The sequence below is a fragment of the Pipra filicauda genome, unplaced genomic scaffold, assembly GCF_003945595.2.
Source record: "Pipra filicauda isolate LSUMZ 115617 unplaced genomic scaffold, ASM394559v2 scaffold87_size3191425_pilon, whole genome shotgun sequence".
In the NCBI taxonomy this organism is placed as follows: Eukaryota; Metazoa; Chordata; class Aves; order Passeriformes; family Pipridae; genus Pipra; species Pipra filicauda.
In genome coordinates this window covers 2,859,697-2,885,428 of record NW_024105064.1, presented here as the reverse complement: position 1 = coordinate 2,885,428, position 25,732 = coordinate 2,859,697, and the positions used below count along the sequence as shown (strand labels likewise).

Here is a 25,732-nt window from a genome sequence, read left to right as displayed (position 1 = left end):
AGGAGCAGCTGAGGGAGCTGGGGAGGCTCAGCCTGGAGAAAAGGAGGCTCAAGGGGGACCTTCCAGCTCTGCAACTCCCTGACAGGAGGGGGGAGCCAGGGGGTTTGGGCTCTGCTGCCAGGGAACAAGGGACAGGACAAGAGGAAACTGCCCTAAGTTGCCCCAGGGGAGGCTCAGGTTGGATATTAGGAAGGATTTATTCATGGGAAGAGTTGTAAAACCTGGGAATAGGCTGCCCAGGGCAGTGGTGGAGTCACCAGCCCTGGAAGTGTCCAAAATAGGTGTGGATGTGGCACCTGAGGACATGGTTTAGGGTGAACATGGTGGGACTCGGTGGATGCTTGGACTTGATGATCCTAAAGGTCTTTTCCAGCCTCAGGGATTTCATGGTTCCCTGATTCCTTTCCTTGCTGAGGGAGGGACTAAAAGCAGGTGAACATCGGTGAGCACCCATTTACCTGGAAGGTCTGGGCTCCCCCAGCAGAATTCAGTGTGACACTCGTCGGGATGTTTTTCCTGATCACAAACCAAAGGCCAAAGTCTTTATTTAGTGCCAATCATTTGCTAAAGAAGGACGCAGGGATAAACTTACAGTAAATATCTCCCACCGTTCATTAGCCCCCAGTGGTAGAAATAACACCCTTTGCTAAATCCTGAATACCTCACAAATTACAGTAATCTGCAATTATAAACTCCAGTGTTAATGAGCTTTGATTGCCCCTTCTTTGTGATGCCACCTATAAATGCCACTTACATTTTACAGCATATTCAAGTTAACAACCTGTTTTGAGAAGATCACTAATAGTCAAAATGGGCTTTTAGGAACACCTTTGGTGCTGGCAATTTGTTACCTGGAAACCAAACGGGGCCAGGAAGCCTTTACCCCCCAGAGCCACATCCCCTCCACCCCCCCAGCACCCACTTCCCTTCAGCACTGATACTGATCTTTACGCAGGAGGGCCCGTTCTCTTAATTAAGGAGAGTGGCATCTGAATTTTTATGCTTGACCTTTAATAAGCAGTATTTTGGTAAGTCTCTAAGAGGACTAATTGTGTCATTCATATACTTAAGGGATAACGTGCCTCGCAGAGCAGCACAGAAGGCAATAAACAGCTTTTACAAGAGATTAAACGCCCAAGCACAGCCAAAGCATTTAGATAACTGCAAAAGCCATTTATTGACACTGCTCTGATGCCAAAAAACACCTGTCTCATACAGTTCTACTCATAAAAAAAGGCAGCAAAGCCCACTCACAGCCTTTGCTTTTCTCCCTTCCTTAGAATTTTCTGTGGTTATGCCCCAAAGATATTTCTTCAGCAAATCTAACTTTTTTTTGATGGTTTGCTTAGGAAAGAAAAGCAAAGCTCTAAGGATGACTGAGGAACATGGTGTTTTCACACAGGAGATTCAACTTCCACAACAGGGGAAATCTTGGACTGACTGGCTTGGATTGAACCTGGATTTGTGCTTTTCTCAGTAGTGGCACTGATGCAATCAGTCAGAACAGACCTGGAATATCCACACCAAGAAGTGAAAGCAATATTTTGGGTGCAATATTTGCTGTACAGGGATTTTGGGAGAGATGCAGTATTAAAAAGAAAACAGTAATAGTTGAAATACGAAGGCAGTCTGCTGGAAAAAGGGGGAAATTAAAGACTAGAAATGTCTAAAGTCTTATTCAACTTCTCCAGGTCACCAGGCTGGACTCCCAGCAGCTGATGGCCACTAAAATCTGAGGGCTGAATGCCACCAGCCACGAGAGCCCAGTGTGAAATGCTGGCAGTGTCACCTGCCCTGAAGTTATTTTCTAAACCAAAGGGAACCTTTCCTAGTTGGGAGTAGGAGGAGCTAAGGCAGGAAAGGGTGTTAAGGATGTTTGAAGAGCAGAGAAGGAGAAATAAACCATTTGCCAGCGTGTCATTGTCTGTCCCACAACAGGTAATTCCCAATAAACACTGGAACAGCAATTCCAAACCAAGCACTGCTCCTGGGTCCAGTCAGCATGGAGATCATTCCCAGGGAAGCCCAAGGCAGACAGTTTGGAGAAGAGTCAGGAACCAGTTGCCTGGGAAAACCAGCACGTTGCTGAGTCCTACAGAGGAAAATACCTCCTGTATGTGGCAGAGGGAACGTGAGAGATGCTCAAGCCAATGCATCCCTCAATTTTCCTTCCACAGAACGTCCCCACATTTACCTTTCAGACCTCTGGGAAATCTGTGTCTCTTTAGCAGGTCCCTGCCAGTGCCTCCCACCCAGGAGAGGAGAATTAATGTGCCCCCTGCACCAGTTAAGTACATAAACTGTCACAAAATATTAGCACAGATATGAAGCTATTAGAGCAAACCCCACTCCATAAACAGACTTTAGATACAGGCAACCGAGATAACCACAAAATAAAAGGACACATTAAAGTCATATCCCTTTAAAAAATTAAACAAATCAGTTTTATAGCGACAGGCACTTCAGAAAGCTTAGCTGGGAAGTCTGAGGGCAGTCAATAAGGCAGAGCTAATTGGAGAACAAATTGACATTCATAAGCAGGTGTTTAACACGGCCTCGGTAAACAAGGGAATAGACAGTTAATGCAGAGAACAAGGGCGGGAGCAGGAGCCATCCAGGTCGAATAATGGAAAAGGACCAATTGAGCAAATTCGAAGTGCAAACACTCGGATCTCAGCCTGCTCAGCAGGGCTGGCCCAGCAGCTCCCGGCCCTAATAGGCTCATTTGGGCTGTTGTCTTTAGAGAATGAGTGTGTCAACTAAAAAAAGAAAAGAAATCTCCATAATAGCAAATGATTCCGGGTTACCAAGTGCGGGCACTGATAAGGTTCAGGTGGGTAAATACTGGAGGCTGCTTAGCACTGAGGGATGTCTGAGAGGACAGCAAGCAACCAGCCAGAGCTGGCCAGTGGGGAATAATGGGGCATTAGCTTCATATAAAAATTACAAGCAGGCTCTGGGGTTAAGCTCTTCCTTCCAGAGAGGCCTCTTGCTCCCAAAAGGTGACCTGCTCTCTGTGGGACAAAGTGGATCTGGGGGGATCTGAGCCCTCTTTCTCACACAGCCACAGAGTGAGCACTGAAAGGTTCACTAGAATTGTACAGTTTAACATTTCCCCGTGTCCTGAACTCTCCAAATGCTTCCTGCAAACCTCATTCCCTCTGGATGCACCCGTGCACCAGCATCACCACCACAGCCACACTGAGGCAAAGTTGTTCTGTGGGCCAGGGACTCCCCACGGACCTCAGGTTATTGCAGCACTGCTATTACAGACCAAAAGGGCACAGTCTGAGCCTCAGAGGTTCTTTGGAGCCTTTTCTTGAAAGTGAAGGGAGGATTTGAGAATGTTGAATGGAACAAGAAGAAAAGAAATTTTCTTGCCTTTCACCTAGAAGAGACCTTTGGGTCTGGGAGGGGAGAAGTGGAGAGGACAGGAGACAGAAGATAAAGCCAAGGCTGGAGCTCCAGAGATGAGATTAATTCTCTCACTACAGGCCTTCCAATATGAAGACTATGTTCAATCTAATCAGTTATGAGTAAAAGAAAATTTTGGAAGCCAGAAAGTTCCTGGTTTCTCGCCAAGAATCATCTCCACCACTTCTCACCAGAACTTGCCCAGAAAGTCAAGGCCTGATTTCAGAAGCAGAAGTGACATTTTCTTATTAAAATTTCAGTGAAGTTTGATGGTCAGGAATACTTGAGCAGCTTTTGGAGCTTGTGCTTTCCCTCCCAGTACAGTCATACAAGGGGCTCTTTGCCCAGCCAGTTTTGGGTGCCTTCCATTCCAATGGCACCTACTCAACACCTTCCTTTCCAACACTGCCCAGATAACAGCCAGGAATCCCTCTCCCTGTGCCCCAGAGGTGCCAGGATGTGTGTAAGGCCTTCCCTTTTGCCATCTGCATCTGCTATGGAGTCACAGCCCAGCCTGGCTTCCCCATCCTCTACCCTGCAGCAAAGCACCAGCCTGGCCCAGTCCATACAGCAACCTCCACAGCCAGACTGCACAGACTGTCTTCCCCAGTGCCTTTGCTCTTCAGAAACCTGGATCCCATCCAAGCCCAATTTAGCCCTTGAAGACTCTAAAATACACCAACAAGCCACTTTCTGTCATCCACGAAATATTTGTGTTCAGACAGTCCTCGAAATAGATCTGGGAAGATGTTCAGACATGTCTATATTAGGGGGGACTAAACCAGAATGGATATAATAAGAAGCAGCAGCTTTTTGCCAGTGAATAGGCAGATTTTTTGTTTTTCCCCTTCGAGCAATCCATGGCTGGATTTGGGATGTGAGGAGCAGCAAGGAAACTGCATCACCAACCCAAATAAAACTCCTGCAGCGCTGGGGACGGGTGGATGCATCTCCTGGGTGTGTGCACAGGGAAGGGCAGGTGAGGGGGGATCTCTAGCACAGCTTCCTGACAGGCTCCACCATACATTAATGACAACCCCATCTATTTTCTAAATCAAAGGGAACCTTTCCTAGTTGGGAGTAGGAAGAGCTAAGGCAGGAAAGGGTGTTAAGGATGTTTGAAGAGCAGAGAAAGGAAAATAAACCATTTGCCAAATACAAATAAACCATTTGTATCATTGTCTGTCCCGTGACAGATAATTCCCAATAAACACTGAAACAGCAACAATGTCCTTGCCAGGCTAATATTGATAGTTGTCCGAGTCTCTCAAAGCCTGCCCATGAACTGACTGCACACAGCTAAGTCCCAGCTGGGAAGGATGCTTCCCCCAAAGCCTTGACTCCACTAATTGATGGCAAAAGCTTCCTTTTTCCCTGGAGGTGGGAGCCAGCAGGAGTTGTGTTCCCCATCACCAAGGGACAGCCAAGATCCAGCAGGTGCTCACTGGGGTTTGAGCCCTTCTGCAAACAAATAATTTCCTTCATGAGCAACCTGACTCACAAGGAACTGTGTGGGCTGGGCCACCTATTTGAGTTTCTTCCCCACCAGACAGGACACCCAGAGACCTTCCTTTCCCTCTGTACAGCTCCAGGTGACACTCATGGGAAACGTGTCCCCTTGCAGTGAGAGGTACTGCCCTCAGAACCAGCTGCTACAACAGGGATCCACCCTGTAGTAGAGCACCAGAGGAGGAGTAGTTTATCTGTGGAGATCACAGAATCGTTAAGGTTGGAAAAGACCTCCCAGATCATCAAGTCCAGGTGGCAACTCAGCCCCAGCACCATGTTCACCACCAAACCACGTCCTCAAGTGCCACATCCACGTGTTTTCTGAACCATCAGAATGTCCTGAGCTGGAAGGGACCCACCAGGATCATCAAAGTCCAACTCCTGGCCTTGCACAGGACACCCCAACAATCCCCCCACGTGCCTGAGAGTGTTGTCTGGGGATGGTGACCCCCCAGCTCCCTGGGCAGCCTGTTCCAACACCTGACAACCCTTTCCATGAAGAACTTTTTCCTGATATCTGATCAAAACCTTCCCAGCAGGACTTGAGGCCAAGGGATGATCAGCACCAGCTTTCCAAAGGGCTTCTCTCCCACCCCACACCTGAGGGCAAAAAACTTCCCAGTGGTCACCCTCAGCCTACTGCAGTGCTGGAGCCAACCCAGTTCCTGAACCTTCCTTCCATTTGCACCATTCCATCAGCACCTTAAACTGGGGAAAAAACCCTCCCAGCCTCACCACTGTGAGCAGGGAGTCTCTTCCCTCAGAGCCTGGGCTGTGACAAAAGGCCTTTAGCCCAAACAATTTCCAGTTTAGCAAAGCTGCAGAGGGGCTGTGCCTGGGCACATGAAGGAGTTTATAGGGACAGTTGCTCACAACAGACATCACAACTGTGGGCTCAGGGGAGAGCAGCAGAAAGGCAACTGTGAGCAGAGGGGTAAAAGCACGGGGATATAAAAGATCTCAGGGTTTATTTTAGCCAGAGTTAGAGTCAGGACTGCATAGGGGCAGCTCATTGTTCTGTTTTCATAAAGTCATTTAAGTAGCAAATGGCCCCTGAAACTGATACTATGATTTGAGTCATGTTGGAAGACATATTGAATTAATGATGCAGGTGTGGGTTGTTGTTCCAAAAAACTTTTTTATAGCAACAGTGGGAGAGGAGAAGGGGAGGGGGGGAAGCTAAATGAAAAGATTTGGTCTATGTTATGTTTTTCTAATATTTGAATTTTAGCTAAGATTACTCTTTCTCCTCTCTTTAATATATTGTTTTAAATAAAAAATGCTAATAAATCTTGAGAGAAATATGTCATAGCAGAGTTTAAAAACTGTAGTGCAATATATAACAGTTCATAAAATATTCTATTCAAATAGCCAAAATTGTAGAGCGTTTGGACCAGAAGTAGTTAACTGCAGGAACAGCATTTTATTAGCTACTAAAATTAAGAAAGAGTACTGCTGTTTCACAGCCAGATAATTAAGTACCGTTTTCTCTTTTTTAATACTATAAAATTAAACTTCCTGTTTAAATGGCCTGGTGGGGACTGTAGGCAAAGGGTCGTCTGATGAGCCCTGCGGGCAAATCCAGAAACACAACATAGCACTTATTCACACAGGACTTTAACAGGGTGGAAAACACTGATTGAGGGGAAAAAAATGCTGCAGTAAGCGAAAAATTGCAGGTCATAAATCAGAGATCCATTTTTTCACATCATTTTGGCTAATCCATTAAATCTCAGTGCAAAGGAATCTATCAGAAACAGAAGCCACTGCCTCCACTTCCCCGTCTCCAAACGTTATTACAGCAGTGAAAGAACTCAATTAAAGCCAGAGCACTGAGGAGATGTTCCAGCCTGGCTGGGCCCACCAACCTCTCCTGGCTCCTCTCTTGTCAGGGACAGTTGTGCTAATTCCCATTTTTCCAGAGGGGTTACACTCTGCACTCCGCAGGGTGAAGGTTTTACCCCAGGTTGTTCCACACTGTGTTTTTTCCACTCGGTCTCTCCCTCAGTATCTCCCCCAAATTAACTGCTGGTAGCAGAACAACACTCAAGTTAACAACCTGTAGTGGGTGCACCTCTTACCTCCATCAGTCCCGCCCTGCTGTGGATCCAAAGCTGCAAAATGATTCCTCTTTTGGCCGAGCAGCACCAACACTCCGGAGAATTATCCCAGTTTTGCAGACATTGCCCCCAGTTCTGACCACCTCTGGTCACCCAGAGAGTTCCCACCGTGCAGCACGTTAGAAAATCCAACATTTCTGTACAAAGCAGGGGAGAGTCTCACCATGAACCCCCCAGCCTCTGTTCCTGTGTGTTACAGGGTGGGGTTTGCTGCTCGCACCTGATACAAAACCTGCTGTCAAAGGTGCTGCTCCAGGTGCAGGTGATTTTCTATTTAAAGCTGGAGAGATTGAAATCACCTGTGAAGGCCTCCTAAGTCATCAAATATTGTCTCCAGTTCTACCAAACACAAGTGCAACTGCTCCTGCTCTGCTCAAGCAGTTTGTGTTCTGTCCAAACCCATACACTAATAAATACCAAATACCACAGAATTACCAAAAGAAATGATAATGTTGTGGTTAAGGCACTTCCTTAGGGTTTGGGAGATTCAGGACCATTCCCTTCTTTGCAGAGATGTCCTTTAGACCCCACAAAAACCACTTGGTGGGAATTCATCCCGTGGCACATTGGCATCCAGATAACCAGGTGCCTGGTGTAAACTACTCACTGAACTGCTCAAAGACCTGTGCACCACCTCATAGGAAGGGGAGATCAGGCCCATGCAGAAAGGGGCTTTCCAATTCATAAAGAATTCTGAGATTTTAAAATTCTCGGGGTTTTAGCCGAGAGCAAAAATTCCAACATATCAAAATCAATTAAGTAACTCAAAGCTTGGATTGATGGAAATATTTTATTACATCAAAACATTACTCCAGTTTCAAATTTCTAACAGAATATTTCATTCTACTGGAAAACTTTAGAAGAAATCCCTGAAAATCCATAGTGACACTTGATAACGGTATGACCTGGATTTATTTCATTCTGCCACAGCTTTTTGCTTACATTTTCCTTCTGAAACAAAAATTCAGGAAAGTCTGACTCAGTTTTATGAAACATTTGGATGTAAAACGGGTTTGGCAACATTTCTGTCTCACACCAGAACATCACATTTGGTTTGCAAAAAAAAAACCCAAAAACCTGAGCAGAAACTGGGATTTGTTTTGCTCAGCTTCCCCCAGGGATTGTGAATCCCAGTGGTGGCCTGGAAGGCTGACACTGCAGAAATCCTGAGACTCAAGGAGTGGGTTGGTTGGGTTCTTTTCTCCCAAGAGCGCAGGCAGAAGAGAACAGGAGGTTGTGTCAATCTGTTCTGTTGTTTCCCTGTGGACTCCTGAGAGCTGGATAGAACTCACCTGGCCAAGCATCACTTCATTCCCTCAGGGAAAAACCAGGATGTGTTCGCATCATTTCACTTGAGAGAAAGTGGGAATTGAGAGAGGAACCCAACCCTCACCAGCTCTGCCACAAAACAGTGTTTGAAGCCCAGGGAACGTGTCCCACTGGCAAACAGCAATTCCTGCTGGGAGAAACCAATTCCCAGTCCCACAAACAAGCCAAGCCAAGGATCCTTCTCCCAGAGCCTCATCCCCTGAGTGTCACCCGGGGGTGCCCACAGCTGGTGCCCACTTTGCCAGGGGACCCTCAGCAGTGCCCGGGTGGTTTTCCTGCTTTCACTGGGGGGGTGTTTGTGGCCCTGCCCAAACACCCCCTTTCCCAGCCCATCCGGGAGCTGTGGAGCTCGGAGGGCTTTGCCCCTCTGGTGCATTAGGGAAAGGCGACACCGCGGCTTCCCCGCGAGGGGCACTGCGGACCTTGAAAGGGGAAAGCGGGGCTTTTATGTCGCTATTAAGTTCGAGTAAAGCCCAGTCATCAGGTTCCCCCCCCCTCCGTCCCTCTGGGGCCGTGGCATCAGATTGCTCTGCAGATAAGCCCCGAATCTGCAGGATCCCCTCCGAGCATCCTGTGCCAGCTCCGGGAGCTCCCCGGGAGAGACCAAACCCCCGAGCACCGCAGAGAGGAGGTGCTTTGCATTAGAGCCACAGCAAACCACTCGGAGCAGGAAAATCACCCTGGGTAATGTTTAGTCTCATTTAATCTAATATTGGTTGCTAATGGGCTCTGATCTCGCCCGTGTGCCCAAGGAACTCCTTCCAACTTGGCCAAGTGGTGAGATCAGCTTTTGCATCTCATTCGGAGCACTCAACACTCGATACCCGGGGAGGTCACCACGAGCTGCTTTTAAATCAAATACCCAGAGCCGAAAAGACAGGAGTTATAAACTAACACTCTTAAGATTTTATTTATTTCCTACTAACTTTAAAAATTATAGCAAGCATAAAGAGATGGACAAGGGCATGCAGTAGAAGGGGTAAATATTGAGGAAAAGGCTTGTTTAAGTTTTCCCCGGGCTTTCTATTTATTTGTTTTTAGAAAGTCTCAGGACACAGCATAAATATTAACCTGATATTAAGAAGGGGTGTGAGAACTGTTTAGTAGCAGAAACCTTTCAGATTTTGTTCTGCTGAATTTCAGACACCATTAAAAACACTGCATTAAGGAAAAATAAATTATTTAGGCTTCTTACTGGGACTGAAAGGGACACAACTGCTTTTATCCAAAGAAGCATCCTCCCATCACAGGTGCTAATGAGACCAATGATTAAAACTGTCTCAAGTTTTACTGTTCCACAGTTTTTTCACACATTCATTTCGCTCTACACTGTGATAATTTTTTCCCAATTTAATTCACACAGTTTTCAGCTGTGTTTAACTTTGTCAAATTGCAATTGCAATGCTGCTCACAGCATTGAAATATAAGTTGGTGATATTCATCGTGCTTATAATACATAGACCAGCCTTTTTAGTATAATAGGTCGTGTGGCTCTAACATGTAGAGCACTGGAAAAGCAGTCTTGTGAAATTATGGTTGAAATTACAATAAAGATCATAGACCCAAAATGTAATAGAAGTAGAATAAAGGGATTAAAGGGATCATGTTTTATATCAGCCTAATTTTGAGTCAGATTATCTAGATTTGTGACCAGTTTGATTTAAACATTGGATTAACAGCAGAAGGAAATATCTAACTTGAGCTGGTCTCTACTTTACAGACATTTTCAGTGTTGTATCTCTTTCTCCACTTTCCACAGCTGAAAATGATCCTGTTTCCATACAAGAGTTCCCTGGAAATCACTTCTGCTCCCCATTCCCAAACTGGCTCTAGAGCCCAGACATACCCTCCCAGGTGCTCCCTCAGGCAGAGGGGCTGGCAGGAGGTTTGGGGTCACTGCTGAAAGCTCAGCCCAACTTCACTGCAAGTTCCTTCTCAGTATGGGAAAGTTCAGACAGACTTTCAGTGAACCCAAGATGAATTTTGAGCCCCCAGAGGACACAGGGGCTGGGTGAGTGTGAAGTTTTAGGGTTCATTAGCACAGGGAAAGTCCTGAGAAATGGCCAAAACCCCCGAAATCTGGCCCAGCCTCCTCCTCCCACCAGCCACTACCTGCCCAGGTGAAACCCATTTTCCCTGTTTTTAAACTCCCTTTTTATGGCCCAGTCCCCTCAGCCAGGCTCTGCTCTGGGTGCCAGGCACACCGAGCAGGAATCTCTGCATGAGACGCCCTAATTGGCAGCAGAGCCCTGGCCTGGCCAACATCTGCAGCTGGTTTTGGTGATAATAAATCAGGGCTGGGGGGGCTCGGCGTGGCAAACTGCCAAGGAGCTTTCCTTTCCCCAGTTAGCCAAGAAATAGGAAGACAACAGGGAGGACTGGGGCAGCTCTGGGTAGTTAGAGAGCAAAATCCAGTCAGATACGTCCCCAGCCAGCCATCAGCCTCCAAACTTTCTAAGAAACAAGCTGGACCAGCCAACAAACGTCTTTTTTCAGCACTGAGCAGCAACTTGTCCAGGAACCCCCAAAAACATCATTAAACCAAGGGCATGAATGCTGGAGCAGTTCCTTCTCGGGAATGAGGGTTCCCACCCCGGTCCTGGGAGGGTTTTGGAGCTGCCTGAGCTCGTGGTGCTCTGTGATCACCCAACACTCACTGCAGACACCCCTGCAGGTCCCTTTGCAATCAGCAGGTTGGATGCTCAGCCCCAAAGGCTGGATTTCTCCAGGTGCCTGGAGCACTGACAGCTCAGTCCTCCTCTCAAACAGAAACCAGGGGTGGGAGGGAATCCTAGTTCAGAACAGGGAAATCCAGACTCTGAAAGAAATAACAATCAAAGGCTGGAAGAGTTGACTGAAACCACTAAGAAACCCAGAGTTGTGGCTGACAGAACTGTTCATTTAAACATTGCTGAGTCTTTCCTGCTGATCCTGGCAGCACAGTTTAATATTAAGTTTTGGGGTGAGGTTTTTTAGGTCAGGTTGCTGTGGCACTGGGTGATGAGGCTGCAGAGGCCAAGTCCCTGAGCTCTGCTCATGGCACATTCCCACCCCCACCACTCAAGGAGCAGGAACTGCAGACTCTGCCTTCCAAGGTGGCTGGTGCTGCATCAATTCAGTTTGAAAAATTATTTCTACCGAGATCTTTCCCTCCCCAGAGTGAGCCAAAGCCTCGACTCTCAAGGCTGCCTTCATCCCACCCCTCTCTTTGCACTAGAACAGCTCTGCACCCTTGAAAGTTTAAGTCATTTTTGGACCATCCTTTACCATTCCACCCATCAGATATTTAAGGCACTTTTTGATCTCCTTTCAACCATCACATCCAGTTCCCCCCAGTCCTTCCTTCAGCCTTAGCACTTTGCCACCTCACACTGCTCTCTCCTGCTCCCCACCACAGCCCCACTACTGCAGGAGTTATCTTCCACAGGGAACATCCACCTCATTTGCAAGGTCACAGTTATTTTAGTCTGAATCCAGTTATGGAACAAACCACCCCACTCCAGTGTAAAATCCCTAAAGAACAGTGACAAGTGGTTCACTTAGGGGAGAATTTAGTCCTTTCAAACCAGCAAAAATCATTAGCCCAATTAATTCATCTGCCCCTTAATGAGATGCCACCTTCAACAACCACAGCCAGGTATTTCACTGCTTGGAAATGGGGATCCACATTTGCCAAGATAATATCTGGCAGGAAGTATTTCTTGAGTTTATTTAAGCTTTAAGATCTATGGAAGGAGCCGTGCACAATATCCTGTTTGAAGGCATTTCTAATTTAAATTAATGACCTGAAGGATATCTCAAGGCAATAATGATCTTATTGTACCAAATCCCACAATAGCTGAGGTGAATTATAAATTCCTCTAAGTGATTTAGTGGTTAACATTCCAAATCACAGCCACCCGACGTGACGCTTGGAGTTCCAGCACCAGATTAGACAAACCACACAGGCTGTCCTCAGCCTCCCTGCCTGGTTTGGAACAGGCAGGGAAAAGGGTTCTCCTGAGCCAGTGGGAAGCAGAGCAGCCCTGGGGGTGACTGGAGTTCTGGGAAGGCACCTCATTCCCAACACTTGGCTTGGCAGAGGTGCTGGAGCAGCCGAGCAGACACCAGGCAGGGAGGGGAGCTCACCCACGGGGTGGGACCTGCTCCCCCCAGGGACAACTGGAGGTTTGTCACCGAGTTATGAAAAGCACAATTTGGCTAAATGAGGAAAAAAAAAGTCCCTTTTTTCCCCCCGAAAATGCTCATGGCACAAGCCCAGCTGCTCCCGGGAAGGGTCGTTCCCGCTCCGGTGACGAGCTGCACATTTGTAAGTCCATCTGTCACCGGTAAACAGAACACACTGGAAAATAAGATGGATAAAATTTCCCTTTGAAAAGGCAGAGAACCAAATTGCCCCTAAAAAAGGGCTTTCAGCAGCTGAGAAAAGCAGTCTGTTATTTCACTCACAGGCCCAACTGCACACGAAGCAACAGGTCAGGACTTGCATCTCAAACTTGTTCCATACACAGGAGCACACAGGTCTTGCCCACTGTGTAATTCAAGGGATTTCTGTACACTTGGAACAGCCTATTTTATACATCATCTGCTTTTCTCAAATTCTGCCCTTTCTTATTGCATTCAGGATGCCATAAACAGTGAACTTACTCCAAACATAGCTCCATTTTAAGCCCTAAATATTATTAGTACTATATTTTGTGCTCTGTTATAAACCTGAATGGCACATCAAGCTGTAAAATGTGTTAGTAAAAGTATTAGTAAACCCCACAATCCCTTTCCAAGTGAAATCTCCCCAGTTTGCTGTTGGGATACCTGACTGGGAGGAAGGCAGTGTTTTCAACTCCATTTCCTTTTGAGCTGAGCAGATTTGTTTGAACCCCTAATTCAAACCACAGCTTGACCTTTCCCTGCCCACGTGGCAAAAAAAAACCCCCCACACCCAAACCACTGGTGCCAGTGTAAGTAAATCACCAGTACTTAATTAATTATTACCAAGTACCTTGGAGAAGAGGAATGGTTCCTCTGGGTACAGGACATCCCAACAGTGAGTGGTGACCTCTCTGCTCTCCTCATGCCCCAGAACATGGAGCCAGCTCAATACACAGGGATACTGGTGTCTACTGGTGTTGTACTACTGGTAATGGGTAATTTATTTCCCCCTTTCCAGTGTACACTTTATTATTTTAAGGCTCTTTTCTCAGGGACAAGCTTCACCTCCCATTATTTCTAGCTTGTACCCAGCGCTGAAAGCCTGAAAAAAAAAATGATAAATTAAATGAGAAGGAAATGTTTAAGGGTTCCTATTCATAACAAAAATACTTAAGGCAGCTTGGGCCATGAATCTTCCACGAGCAAGTTGAGATGCACATAAAGGACCTGATTCAGAAGAGAAGTGTGGAGGACGTTGGTGGATGGCTGCTGCTCCTGGGATTTATGGGGGTGGGAGCTGGTATGTGGGGAGAGTCCAGGCAGGTAATTAGTTCCTTGCAGAACTCAAGATGGAGTTGGCTTTTCCCAACTGTTCAAAGGCTTTTCCCCCAAGCAGTGGGTCAGCTCTGAGCAGCTCTGCCTCACGTGGGCTGGGGGCTGCACTCAACCACTGGGTGAAGATTAATGAGTGACCAAGCCCTGCTTTTCTGTCAGCACAGACACGTGCATCTAATTAAAGGATTCAGAGAGCTGGCAGCAAAGTCCCAAGGTGTTCTCCAAAGCCACCCAAAGTTTGTGTTTGGTTTAATTTCCCAGTTATGCCCAGTTAATAGGGATTAACTCCCAAACCTCATTTACCTTTTTCTACGTGTGTCAGCTCTGGGGTTCACGTAGTGGGGAAACTGCTCCATCCATAAATCCTGGGGATTTGAATCATGTGTTTACCCATGGAACAGGAACAGGCCTGGACTGTGGCACAGAGGTGCCCCTGTCATCATGTCTCACTGACACAGGGACCACCTTTTGCATTAAATCCCCATCACTTGCCCTTCCAGCTACAAGGATTTTCAATAAATACCAATTCCTGCCAACAAACCAAGATTCTGGGGTTTTTTTTAGTCACCAACTGGACCAGGATCATCCCTTTTTGCATAAACAAACAAAACCAAGCAGAAATTCTACAAGACTGGAGGGGGGTTATGGACAGAAATGTTTAAAGTTCCTTTTCCAAGCTGGTGAAGATCCAGCAGCTTCTTTCTACTGGTGCATCTCCAAGAGCAGAAAGGTTCTGCTCACAACCCTTCCCAGAAGTCCTGCCACGAAGGGAAGCTCCTTTCCCTTGGCACAGTTCCTTACACAGCCAGGGGATAACACGTTTTCATGGGCAGTTCACTCTGAACTGGGACAAAAAGAGCCTGAGAAGTCAAAGTGCAGGTTGTGAGAGGGCAGAGCTGAGTGTGACAGCCCGGGCTGGGCAACCAGAACTGGAGCCAGACTGAGCCCACGTTCATCAGCCACGGCTGGGCTGCTGCTGGGGGGGAAGAAAACAGCCTTTAAGCCTTGCTTTAAATGCTGAAACATATTCACCCTTCATGTGAGCCACCTCAACACTCAGCTGGGTGAGCAGCAAGCCCTTCATGTGCAATATCCCCCAGCACCCAAATTTGCCTGCACTTTCAATTATCCAGACAATAATGAAAACATGTTGGCGGGGCGAGCGTCAGGTTACAATCACAAATTCTTACTTCAATAACAGCCATAAAACAGAGACCCAAAGCATGTTTTTTTGCTTTTTTTCCAAACATTAGCAACTCATCTGATACTTAGTCCAAGGATCCAGTTTCCTGCAAGCTGATGACATGTGAGACCACAACCCTGAGGCTGATATTAAATTATACATATATACATATATAAATATACAGAGAGAAAACCTGTGAAATTACAGACACAGATGTGTTATTGGTGTCATAATTTTTTCCCATTAAACACCGTATTAGGTTTATCCCCTTTCTATACTTGAAAATCTTCACATATAAAAGATGAATAGCAACTTCTCAAGGGGATCCCTGTGGTTTAACCTTGTTACAGGAGGTCAAACACAACACACAAACTATATTGGTACAAAGATGACTGTAAAATGGAATTAGCCTTTTGCTCCCCGTTCCAGTGGGGAGGAAGCCAACTTTCACATCTCTGAACCACTCCTGCTCCAGCACCCCAAAAGGACTCAGGACACTGGTCTTGGAAAAGCACATTTTGTAGGGGAAGGACCAACAGACATGACAGAGATATATATACACACACACATATATATATATGAGACAGAGACACTACCAAGTGGAATCCAAAGAGAAATATCAAACCAGGATTTTCCCACAGTGCCCTGGGTACTGTATCCATTGGGATTTCAGAAGGAAGAACTTCCTTCTCCCCCAGCTGCTCAGCAGGCAGGACATCTGCAGCCCTTGTGAATCCCCCAGCCCTAGGAACAGAAACACAGAGCATCAGAACTCCCAGAGAAGACACCAGCAGCAGCACAATAAAGATCTTCATGATTTCTCCTTGGCATTTTCATGACAGAATTCATGTAGAACATAAAAAAAGCACAAGGCATGTTTACTGGATGTTTTATAGTTCAATAAAACGTAAATAAACAGCTTTTTAGATCAAAGCTACAGAAATAAGGAAGCACTGTGGCTTCTGAGACCTGACCAATATATCACATCACCTGAAGTTGAAAGAAGCACTCCTGGCACTCCTGCTTTCCTCTGGAGCAATCCCACCTTCAAGGCACCGTGCCCACCCTCCATCTGACCTCAGGGACTTTACCAAACAAGTACGACTGTGCTATTTTCAGTTTTCAGAGTGTCCTGTGAAGCCTTTTGGGATGAGACTTTGAGGTTTTATAAATAAACTAATAAAAAAGGAGCAATCGGTAACATTTCCAGGAGGGCTCAGGATGGATTTTCTGTGTGTTCAGCACCACTGTCCAAGCGCTGAGCTCATCCCACAACATGAGGACCAGTCCAAAAACCCAGCTTTCCTTGAAAGATTGTTGCTTTGGATGCAGTCCTGGCCTTTCTGAGCAGCACAAGTCACTCTAAATCCCACACCAAAAGAGAAGCCAAGCTCTCTCCAGACTTTCACCTCCTCATGGATACACACCTTCCTTCTCTGCCTTTCCTGTGTGTTGGATGCAAACCTGAACCTGCAGGCAGGAGGATGACTGGGTCCCAGGGGGGTCTCACTGGTTTTACTCACACTGGTTACCTACATGTGAGTGTTGGTGGATTGGGATTGCATGTGATGCCACCAACCCCTGGAAACACAGATGGACCAATGTCTGGCTCAGTCATCCCCAAATCCAAGTCCTGACATAGTTTGGTTCTATCCTGAAAAACCTTTTCCCTCTCAGCTCAAAGAAGCAGCACATGATGTCACACAGGGGGACTTCTGCTGCAGACTCTGGGTTGCCCCAGAACACACTTGGTGCTTCCCTGCACACATATTCCAGGATCCTGTGGGGTTTGCTTTCCCATTGCTGCCAGAAAACGTGTGGCCTTTGAGCATTCCTGGTGCTCATGCCCTGGTCTGTGCCCTGCTCTGCCATTTACATCGTGTTCTTTGCATGGCTATAGGCTTTTGCAGTTATTTTGGTCCCACATCTCCTAATATGGGGTGGTGGGAACTGAAAATACCACACAGAGTTCATCTGGGTATGTATTTATTAATCTGATGCCAGAGTATTGCTGGCCACTCCTAAAAATACTTGTGTGCCCACCAAGACCAGGGCACCCCTTAAAGAGAACTAAACCAAAGCAAAACCCTCCAGGGAGGCACCTTCGCCCAGGCACACCCCCAGACACCCCCAGACACCCCCAGACACCCCCAGACATGCGGGGCTGTGACCCCAGGGACACTGATGTGTCCCTCCTGAGGCAGAATGGAGACCTCCTGTGTGCCCTGGAGCTCCCGGGTGCCAGGGGGGCACAGGAGAGCCTCGGGGTGCAGAACAGAACCCTTTGGATCACCCTTGCAGCTGCAAGGCATTGCCAGAGCACAGAGTTCTGCCTCTTCCACCAGAGCACTGGGGTTTGCACCAGGAAACCCATCCTGCTGTCCGGGGGGAGCAGCACATTCCAGGGCAGTCACCAAAAGTCTGGTCAACCCAACTTAGAGGGGTCAGGGAATTGTGGGGGTTTGGAGACGTGACCCTCAGGTCAAGGCCAGGCTGGAGGGGGCTCTGAGCAGCCTGGTCTGGTCAGCAATGTCCCTGTTCCTGGCAGAGGGAGTGGACCAGGTGACCTTCGAATGCCCCTTCCAACCCAAACCATTCCACGACTCCACAGCTCTCACAGCCAGGCCAAGCTGATGGGCAGCCCTCGATGGGTTGGAAAAGTCTCTGTTTGGGGAGGATTCTCCCCTGGGCTGAGGCTCCATCTGTGTGTCAGCACAGCCCACAGGGACACAAACCCCTTCCTGCAGCAGCTTCTCAGTGACTCAAACGTGTCTAAACAGCAAATCCCTCCGAGTCCCGGCCCTGCTCCAGCCCCAAGGATTCCCAGGTCACGCTCACTCACAGAGGGAACAGCCCTTTCCCTGCCTCTGTGGTGACTGTGCCCAGCACCTGAAGGCCAGGCTGGGCTTTTTCTGCCTCACACATCATCACCCTCCTCCTCAATTAACTGGCAAGGCTGGTGATGATGCGTGAGGCCAAACAGAGCCCAGCCCGAGCTGCCAGGGATGCCTTGGCTCCGGGTGCTGACAGGGCTGCAAAAAAACTCCAGGCCAGTCTGAGAGAGCTGGATCCCGAATCCCTGCCCAGGGGTTGAGCTGCAGGAGCAGACAGGAGGTGGTGGGAGGCACAGGGGGGTGGACCATGACCAGGAGCTTGCCTGCAGCACTGCAGGGTGTGGGGGACAGGAGGGTCCCTCACCTGCCTGGGAACCCCCTTTCCCAGCCCCTGTCCCTGCCGTGGGTGACTCAGGGGGTGTCTGTGCTCAGTCCTGCCTGTTCTACCACAACACCAGGGTGGTCAGTGGGTGTCCCCCGAGCCTGCTGTGGGGAACACATGTGGCCACAGGGGACACACAGTGGGTCAGGTAATGCAGGGGAAGAAGAATTCCATCTTCTCCTTACATTTTCCTGAGCCAGCCCACGGTTCTGGAGCAGCATCAGTGCCCAGTCCAGCAGCGTGGAGGAGGCACACTCTCCTGCATCCACCCCAGTGCTGCAGACAGACCAGGTTGTCCCTGTGCACACCAGAGTGGGTAATTTTATCCCAAATGTGCCTGTCTAAAAATATCTCACTTCTGTGTTTTTTGACCATATGCCCAGGATCGTGAAAATTTTTCCGTAGGAAAAAAAAAAAAAGCTGAAAAAACCCCCTTAAACCCATAACATCTTGGAATGATTTGACCACTTTCTTCTCAGGACATTCTCTCCTTTTTATACCATGATGGGGTTTCTCCTGAATTTAAAACATCAATTTGGCCTAACATGAGGAGAGTGTTCATTCTTCCAAACCGTAAAGATCAGAGACTATAAACTGTTGTTTCTTAAATGTTTCATGGCAAAAGGCATTCAAAGCGTAACATTAACACAAAGTTTTTCTGTAAAACAATCTGGGAAGTGTAATCTCTGTAAGAGGTTTTTTATGCACCATGGCTAATTGTTCCTGACAGTATGATTTTACATCAGGCCTTTTTTTGTAAATTCAACACCATTGGAACTTTATGGCAGGTAATATTCCTTACAACTCCTAAAATCCTCACCGTGTCTAAATTAGTGTTGCAGAATCATGTTTTGGGTGTTTTGGTTGGTTTTTTTTAACTACAAAACACTGGGAGCAAATTCTCTCCCACCTTGCAGTTGTAGCACTGGAGACAACTTTATGGAATTCTTCCACAGAGGGTTCTACAAGGAGCTTTTACACCTTTTGTGCACACCAAGGTGCACTGTGGTGGGCCAAGGGCTCTGCCTGGAGCTGCTGGGCCATGGGACACATCAGCCTCTGCAGCAGAAGGGGTGGAGGAGGATGGAAACCCTTCCAGCCTTTGAGGCTGAACACGTGGCTCCTTAAAATGCAAATTCTAAACCTGCTTTCAAATGGCTGTGTTTGAAATGTCACAATTTCCCAGAGCCTGGCTCGGGGTTACCTCACCTGCACCAAGCCCAGGCTGCCAACACGGGTTTTTCCAAGTGGTCACCAGAAGGCATTTCATAGGGTCATGGAATGGTTTGGGTTGGTTGGAAGGGAACTTAAAGATCCTCTTGTTCCAACCCTGCCACGGGCAAGGACACCTTCCACTTGCCCAGGTTGCTCCAAGCCCTGTCCAGCCTGGCCTTGGACACTCCTGCTGTCTCTCTAACCAGTGCTGTTCCATTCCCCAGGGATTTACTCTCATCCACACCTTTGGGCTCAGTTTATACAGCCCGTGGTGCAGCCTGTCCTGCCAGGCTGAGTGACCTGTGCATGGGCCTGGCTCACATGCACACACACCCACCAAAAATGTCCTTTCGACCACTGTACCTTATAAAATATGGGTTATAAAAACTTTATGGAGCCTGTTCCTCCGAGGGGCTCATTCCAGAGCACAGTATGCAAACCCAGCTCTTTATGGCAGAGAAAGGGCTCGGTCTGTGCCGGGGCCCCGCAGGAATCAGAAACAGGATCGGGCTTCCAAAGGGACCACACAGCCCTGCCAGGGCTGCTCCCAGGGCAGCGACTGGAGCTGGGCCTGAGGCTCACTGACAAGGCAGAAAACACTGGTTCTTTCTGCCTGGAATTCCTCCTCACCCCACCCATGAGCAGCTCCCTCCCAAAGGTCAGAAAGAAGGTGATGGAATCAAGAATGGGCCTTTGACAGGCACCACAGAGGGACAGCAATTCCAGAGAACCACGGGCAACCTGGAGCTGCCTTTGCCAGAGACAAAATTCCTCACCTGAGGTGGCTTCACCCAGCTCTGGGTCACTCTCAGCCAGGAGGGAAGGGAGCTCCAGAGGATTGTTGGGAGCACATGGACTGATCTCCTCCAAAAAAGGGGAATTAGACTCCCGGCAATTCCTGTACCTGAGCATAGCAAGAGCAATAATAAATGCTCAGGGTGTGAAAGTTATGAAAATTAGAGAGTAAATGGGGGTCAATACAGTGAATATATAAAACAATTTACGTGGGGGCTCAGACCAAATCAAAATAGTTCCAGCTTTTTTTCTCCACCCACCCACCCACCCACCCACCCACCCATCCATCCATCCATCCATCCATCCATCCATCCATCCATCCATCCCCTAAACACTTTCACTGGGGTTCCATCCTCTGTTTGTGCCTCCTCTTTGCTCTCTCTGGAACTCTCCCACCACGTCCCCTTAGAGCCTTTCCCAGGATGACCCTGACCTGCTGCAGTGACCTCCTGCCCCCCCTGCTTTCAAGTGTCGGTCTCAGCTTTGCCTCAGCCATTGAACCCAACTCCTGGTTTGAAGATCTGGCAAACAGGACACAGCAGGTGCTTCTGCAGGTGCAGCTGCTTCTAAAATGACACCGACTGAGTCTGAAATGCTTCTAAAATCTACACTATTATCTGCACCCTGTATTACAGACTCACTGCTGGCTTATGTCTTGGGGCTATTCTGGGATAACTGAGGCATTTGTTTCCGAAGAGAACAAATTTGGGTCCTGTTCTACAGACAAACCAGCTCTAACCAGCAAAGCTCTCCTGGCACACGATTTAATCTCACCACTTTTCATGGGACTTCAGCTCCCACTTGACCTTGCAGAGGAAGGCAGCAGCAGGGACTGAAGGAAGAATTTCAGGCTGCGAAACCGAGAATAAGAGAACACCAGCACCTTCTCCAGGGTCACCTGCCTGCGGTCTCTGCAAAGATTAAACAATCTTATGGTAATTCTGCAGGATAACATGGACAGTTACACAGAGTCCCAAAGGCTGCTGAACTCCAGGGCTGTTCAGGTGCCTTTCACTCAATGCTTACAACTTCTAACTGAAAGTTGATGTGAACCTGCTGCTGGACCTTCACTCTCTGACCACATCCCCCCAGGGCAGAGCTGCCAGCCCAGCTGTGGTGCCTCCTCCTGCCCCAGCTCCTGACTTACCTGACTGGAAGCAGTTGAAACTCTCCTCTGATGGGTTCCTGAAGGACCACTCACACCAGCAACATCCCCGGGGTTCTGTGGCACAGTGATGCTAAAAAAGATCAGTGATAACAAAGAACACCACTAATGACAATATTACAGAGGCCTTCCTGCTTTACTCTCATTCCTGATCCAGACTATTAATTTGGGTGATCTGGACTAGTTCACCCCCAGATTTGTTTTACACTTGTTCAGCAAATCACTTTCCTTGGCACAGACTTGAATTATTCATTATAATTTTTTTTTCTAGGATGGAGAAGTTACTAAAAGGTTTCTTTCTTGTATAAAGCATTTTCGTGTTTGAGTATTAATTTTTAAAATCTCCTGTAAATCCACAGTACTTTGCAGTTGTTTGCTTTAGCCCTTTGCAGATTTATCATTAAAGCTTGGGAGTGTGCACGCACAGGCACACACATCTATATAAACTTATACAAGTAGATGTTCACATACTTAGTCCTGTTCTTTTTACAGTGGCTCCCCAGGCACATGTGTCAGCCTTCCAACATCTGTCCTTCTTGAAAAACACCACTCAGTGTCTGCTGAGCTGAAGGTGGACAAGAAATCTCTATAATTTCAGGCCCGGAGTCATTTTTAGTAGAGGAAAAAGTCCTCTACAAGTCCAGAGGTCCATTCATCATTATCAGGTGAACACATCCATCCATCTCACTGGGGCACCTTCCCTGGCACCTCATTTGGGAGGGAGATAGCAGGATTTTTGGTGGTGCAGTAACAAATACCACAAAATATACCATTAACATTGTGTGCAGCATTAAGCCCATACTGATTTCTTGGCCAGGGCTCAGACAGACACAGGGCAGCACTTCTGCTTTGTGTGCCCACTTCTGCTGGGAAATGGAGTATTTTAAAAGCTTCAGCAGCTCCATGAGGTCACTGTAGCTACAGAAGGCTGTAAAAACTGCCTGGGTTGATGGTTCAAGCAGCCACAGGTCTTTCTCATTACAGAACAGATATAACTCTATGAAATTATTATAATAATAACATCATTTATTTCAACAGGACTGAAGCAAAAAGGCTTTATGATAGTGTTTTATATGCAACATGTGCACTATAAATATTTCCATAAAAATATGCATTAAAATATAAAGTTGGCAGAAAGAAATCAAAAGTCATGAGGAAAAAAAAAAAATCCAGTTAAAGAAGCATTAAACCATAAGCCAAGGAGCAGTGAGCAGAGAGCCCCTGCCAGTCAGGGCAACAGGCTGCTCTTTCTCTGCTTTCAGCTACTTCCCAGCACAAAGGAATGAGCCAAGATTCCATGGAGAAAGTCCCTGACAAACTCACACTCACTTCCCCAGCCCGTCACTCCTTCCTCCTGGGAAGGTCAGTGCAGGCATCACAGGATCACAGAACGGCTGAGGTTGGAAGGAAACTTAAAACCCACCTTGTTCCACCCCCCTGCCGTGGACAGGGACACCTCCCACCAGCCCAGGTTGTTCCAAGCCTGGCCTTGCCCTCTTCCAGGGATGGGGAGCCCATGGGAGGGAGCAGGTGGCTGAGGCAGAAGCTGAACCCAGACCTCAAAGAGCACCAGGAGACCATCCAGGGCTGCCTTTGCACTGCCTGACACAGGACTCTGCCTGTGCAGGGCTCTCTGATCCTGCCAAGTGCAGTTCTGCTCCACACAGATCCCTGTTGTGATCCCTGTTGTTTCTGAAGGAACCTCTGCCTTTCTAGTCCATATCAGGCAGAAAGTCCTGCACCCTGAGCTCTCTCCTGCTCTCCCTCCTTCCCTCTAAACACCAGTTTAGGGGGTCACAGTTATTGGTCCCTTCAGGCTTCAAATACAGAATCATGGAATACCCTGAGCTGGAAGGGACCCCCAGGCATCATCCAGTCCAACCCCTGACCCTGCACAGACACCCCAACAATCCCACCCTGTCCCTCAGAGTGTTGTCCAAACCCTCCTGGAGCTCTGGAGCCTTGGGGCTGTGCCCACTGCCCTGGGGAGCCTGGGCAGTGCCAACCACCCTCTGGGGGAAGAACCTTTTGCTGAGATCCAACCTGAGCCTGCCCTGGCACAGCTCCAGCCCTTCCCTGGGTCCTGTCCCTGCTCACAGGGAGCAGAGATGGAGCTGCCTCTCAGGAGGAAGCTGCAGGCAGAGAAGTTGTGAAGTCTCCCCTCAGTCTCCTCCTGGATCACCAGAGTTCAGCTCCTGAACATATAAAACATGGATAAATCCAACAAAGGCACGGAAAGGAGCCCAGGAGCTGCCAGGTCCCCCCAGGTCTGTGCAGCCCCGTGGGAGCTGGAAGGCTCCAGGGTTTGGCTGCCAGCCCCCCAGGCACTGTTTACACCAGCAGCACCCACACAACACAATCCTGCTTCCCAGGCCAATTCTGCTGTAATACATCATCCCCCAGCAGACTTGTCAGATTGGTTTGTCTACAAATATGTTCACACTTGGAAATATCTGCCTTCTGTGAGCAGCAATCCATTAAACATGCATCTCTCTGGTTTTCCCATCTTGCTCTCTGTACATAAAATCAGTTCTCTTCTTTTGTCCCCAGTAAATGCCTATTCCACATTTTTGCATGTTTTAAATATTCACGCATACGAAAGAAGCTGTAAAAACATCGCATGGCTTATTTATTATTTAGTGCACACACTTTTTGCTGCAGAATACCAAAATAAAAAGACATTTTAGTCAATTTTTTTTTCGTTCCCTTTGTATTTCATTTCCATTACTCTGCTCGTTAAAGTTTAAAAACTACTTTGTTCCCTGACAGTCGGGATTTACGTGTCTCTGAGCCAGGGAACACATTTGTACCTGCTGGGGCAGTGGCAGAGGTGGGGGTGAGACACTGAGGGAACTTTTGGCTCCTCACCCGAGGGTGCAGGGAAGCTCCAACCCCGCTGCTGTGGTTGCTGGAGCTGCAGAGTTCCCCATGTCCCTCAGTGGTAAATTATCTTCACCCTCAGACACGTGCACACCAGTTCCTGTTATTTTTACAACTTCTCCACTCTCCACAAACCCCTCATTCACTCCAGGAATCACCTGTACAGAAAATCCCTGGCTGGCTGGAGCTCCCTGTGGCATCAGAGAGTGGATTTAAGCTTTCCAAGCACCCTGAACAACCCCCCAGCACTCACAGGAGGTGGGAAGGGTGCCACCACGCCATGGCAGAGATGTTGTCCACCCAGCAGGCACAGCCAGGGAGGCTTCCTCGTGTCCTGACCCGAGGAGACCACCCATGGGAGTGGGCTCTGCCTCCGTGGTGCTTCCCCAGCTCTCCTGGCCACTAATCCCTCTCCAGCCCTGCCAGGAGGTCCGGGCACCTTTCCATCAGGAGCTCCAGTGGGCCCAGGAGCTGTGCTCACACAGGTCACTCAGCAGGCAGAGCTACCAACCTGGGTTGCAGTCAAAGCACTGGCCCAAAGGACTGGCTGGGCTTCCAAGGGACGTGGAAAGAGCTGGATCTTGTCACCGATGCCGTAAAAAGCGCCTTGTTTTTCAGAGAATGGTCCTTGCTCCTGGATCAGGTGGTTGGGAGTTTGTTCCCAGGGACAGGCTGCAACAGCACACAAGGAAGGGCAGTGCAGGAGGGTTTAGCATATTTATATGATATTTTATAACACAGAAGTTTAACAGCACATTGTAAAGCACCTGAAACGTGCTGCACAAACACATTATTGTGTCTTGTGGAATATAATCATGTCTTGCCAGGGAGCTGCACCAGGGAATTTAAAATACACTTTCTGTTATTTTAATCTGGGAGTTTTGCACCATTTCCCCCTCCCCCCCAGAATTTGCATAGCCTTTCTGTTCCTGACTCTGAGACATGCACACATCCCTGCACACACAGGGAGCCTTGCCCCCTCTCCCAGCAAGAAGCTATTTCCTGATAACAGGGAACACCATCATTCCAGGCAATTCAGATGCACTGATATGAGACAAGTCACCCAAGGTCCCCAACCTTACAGTGGGATGGGAGAGGACGTGACCAACTTCACTGATTCCAAGGAATGCCATTATTAAATCCACGGAGCCGAGCTTGAAACGAGGGAGGATTTTCCTTATGGCCACATCCTGTGTTCAAAGCACAACAGGCATTTTCTGGGACATTCTCCTCACTTATGACTTTCTAATTTCCCTCAAGGTATTGACTGGGGGGCTCAGGAGTCTCCTCACTAACAGGTGAGGCAGAATCCTGCCCGGGTTAAATGTTAAGGGCAGCGTGGCACTGATTACCCAGGGACAGCATAATTACACATCAATTGGTGCACAAGGGTATTTAGAAGGTGGGATGTCAGTGACCTCC

General features: G+C 48.0%; 1 long non-coding RNA gene across 1 annotated transcript; it reads right to left on the bottom strand.

The window, feature by feature from the left end:
* Positions 1 to 13,488: 13,488 nt before the first annotated feature.
* Positions 13,489 to 25,673, bottom strand: LOC120325202. Its single transcript, XR_005567086.1, has 5 exons — positions 24,822 to 25,673; positions 21,413 to 21,503; positions 21,040 to 21,176; positions 20,247 to 20,374; positions 13,489 to 15,783 (listed from the first exon to the last, which is right to left on the bottom strand). It is a non-coding gene; the product is annotated as an uncharacterized LOC120325202 (long non-coding RNA).
* Between the last annotated feature and the right edge of the window lie 59 nt (positions 25,674 to 25,732).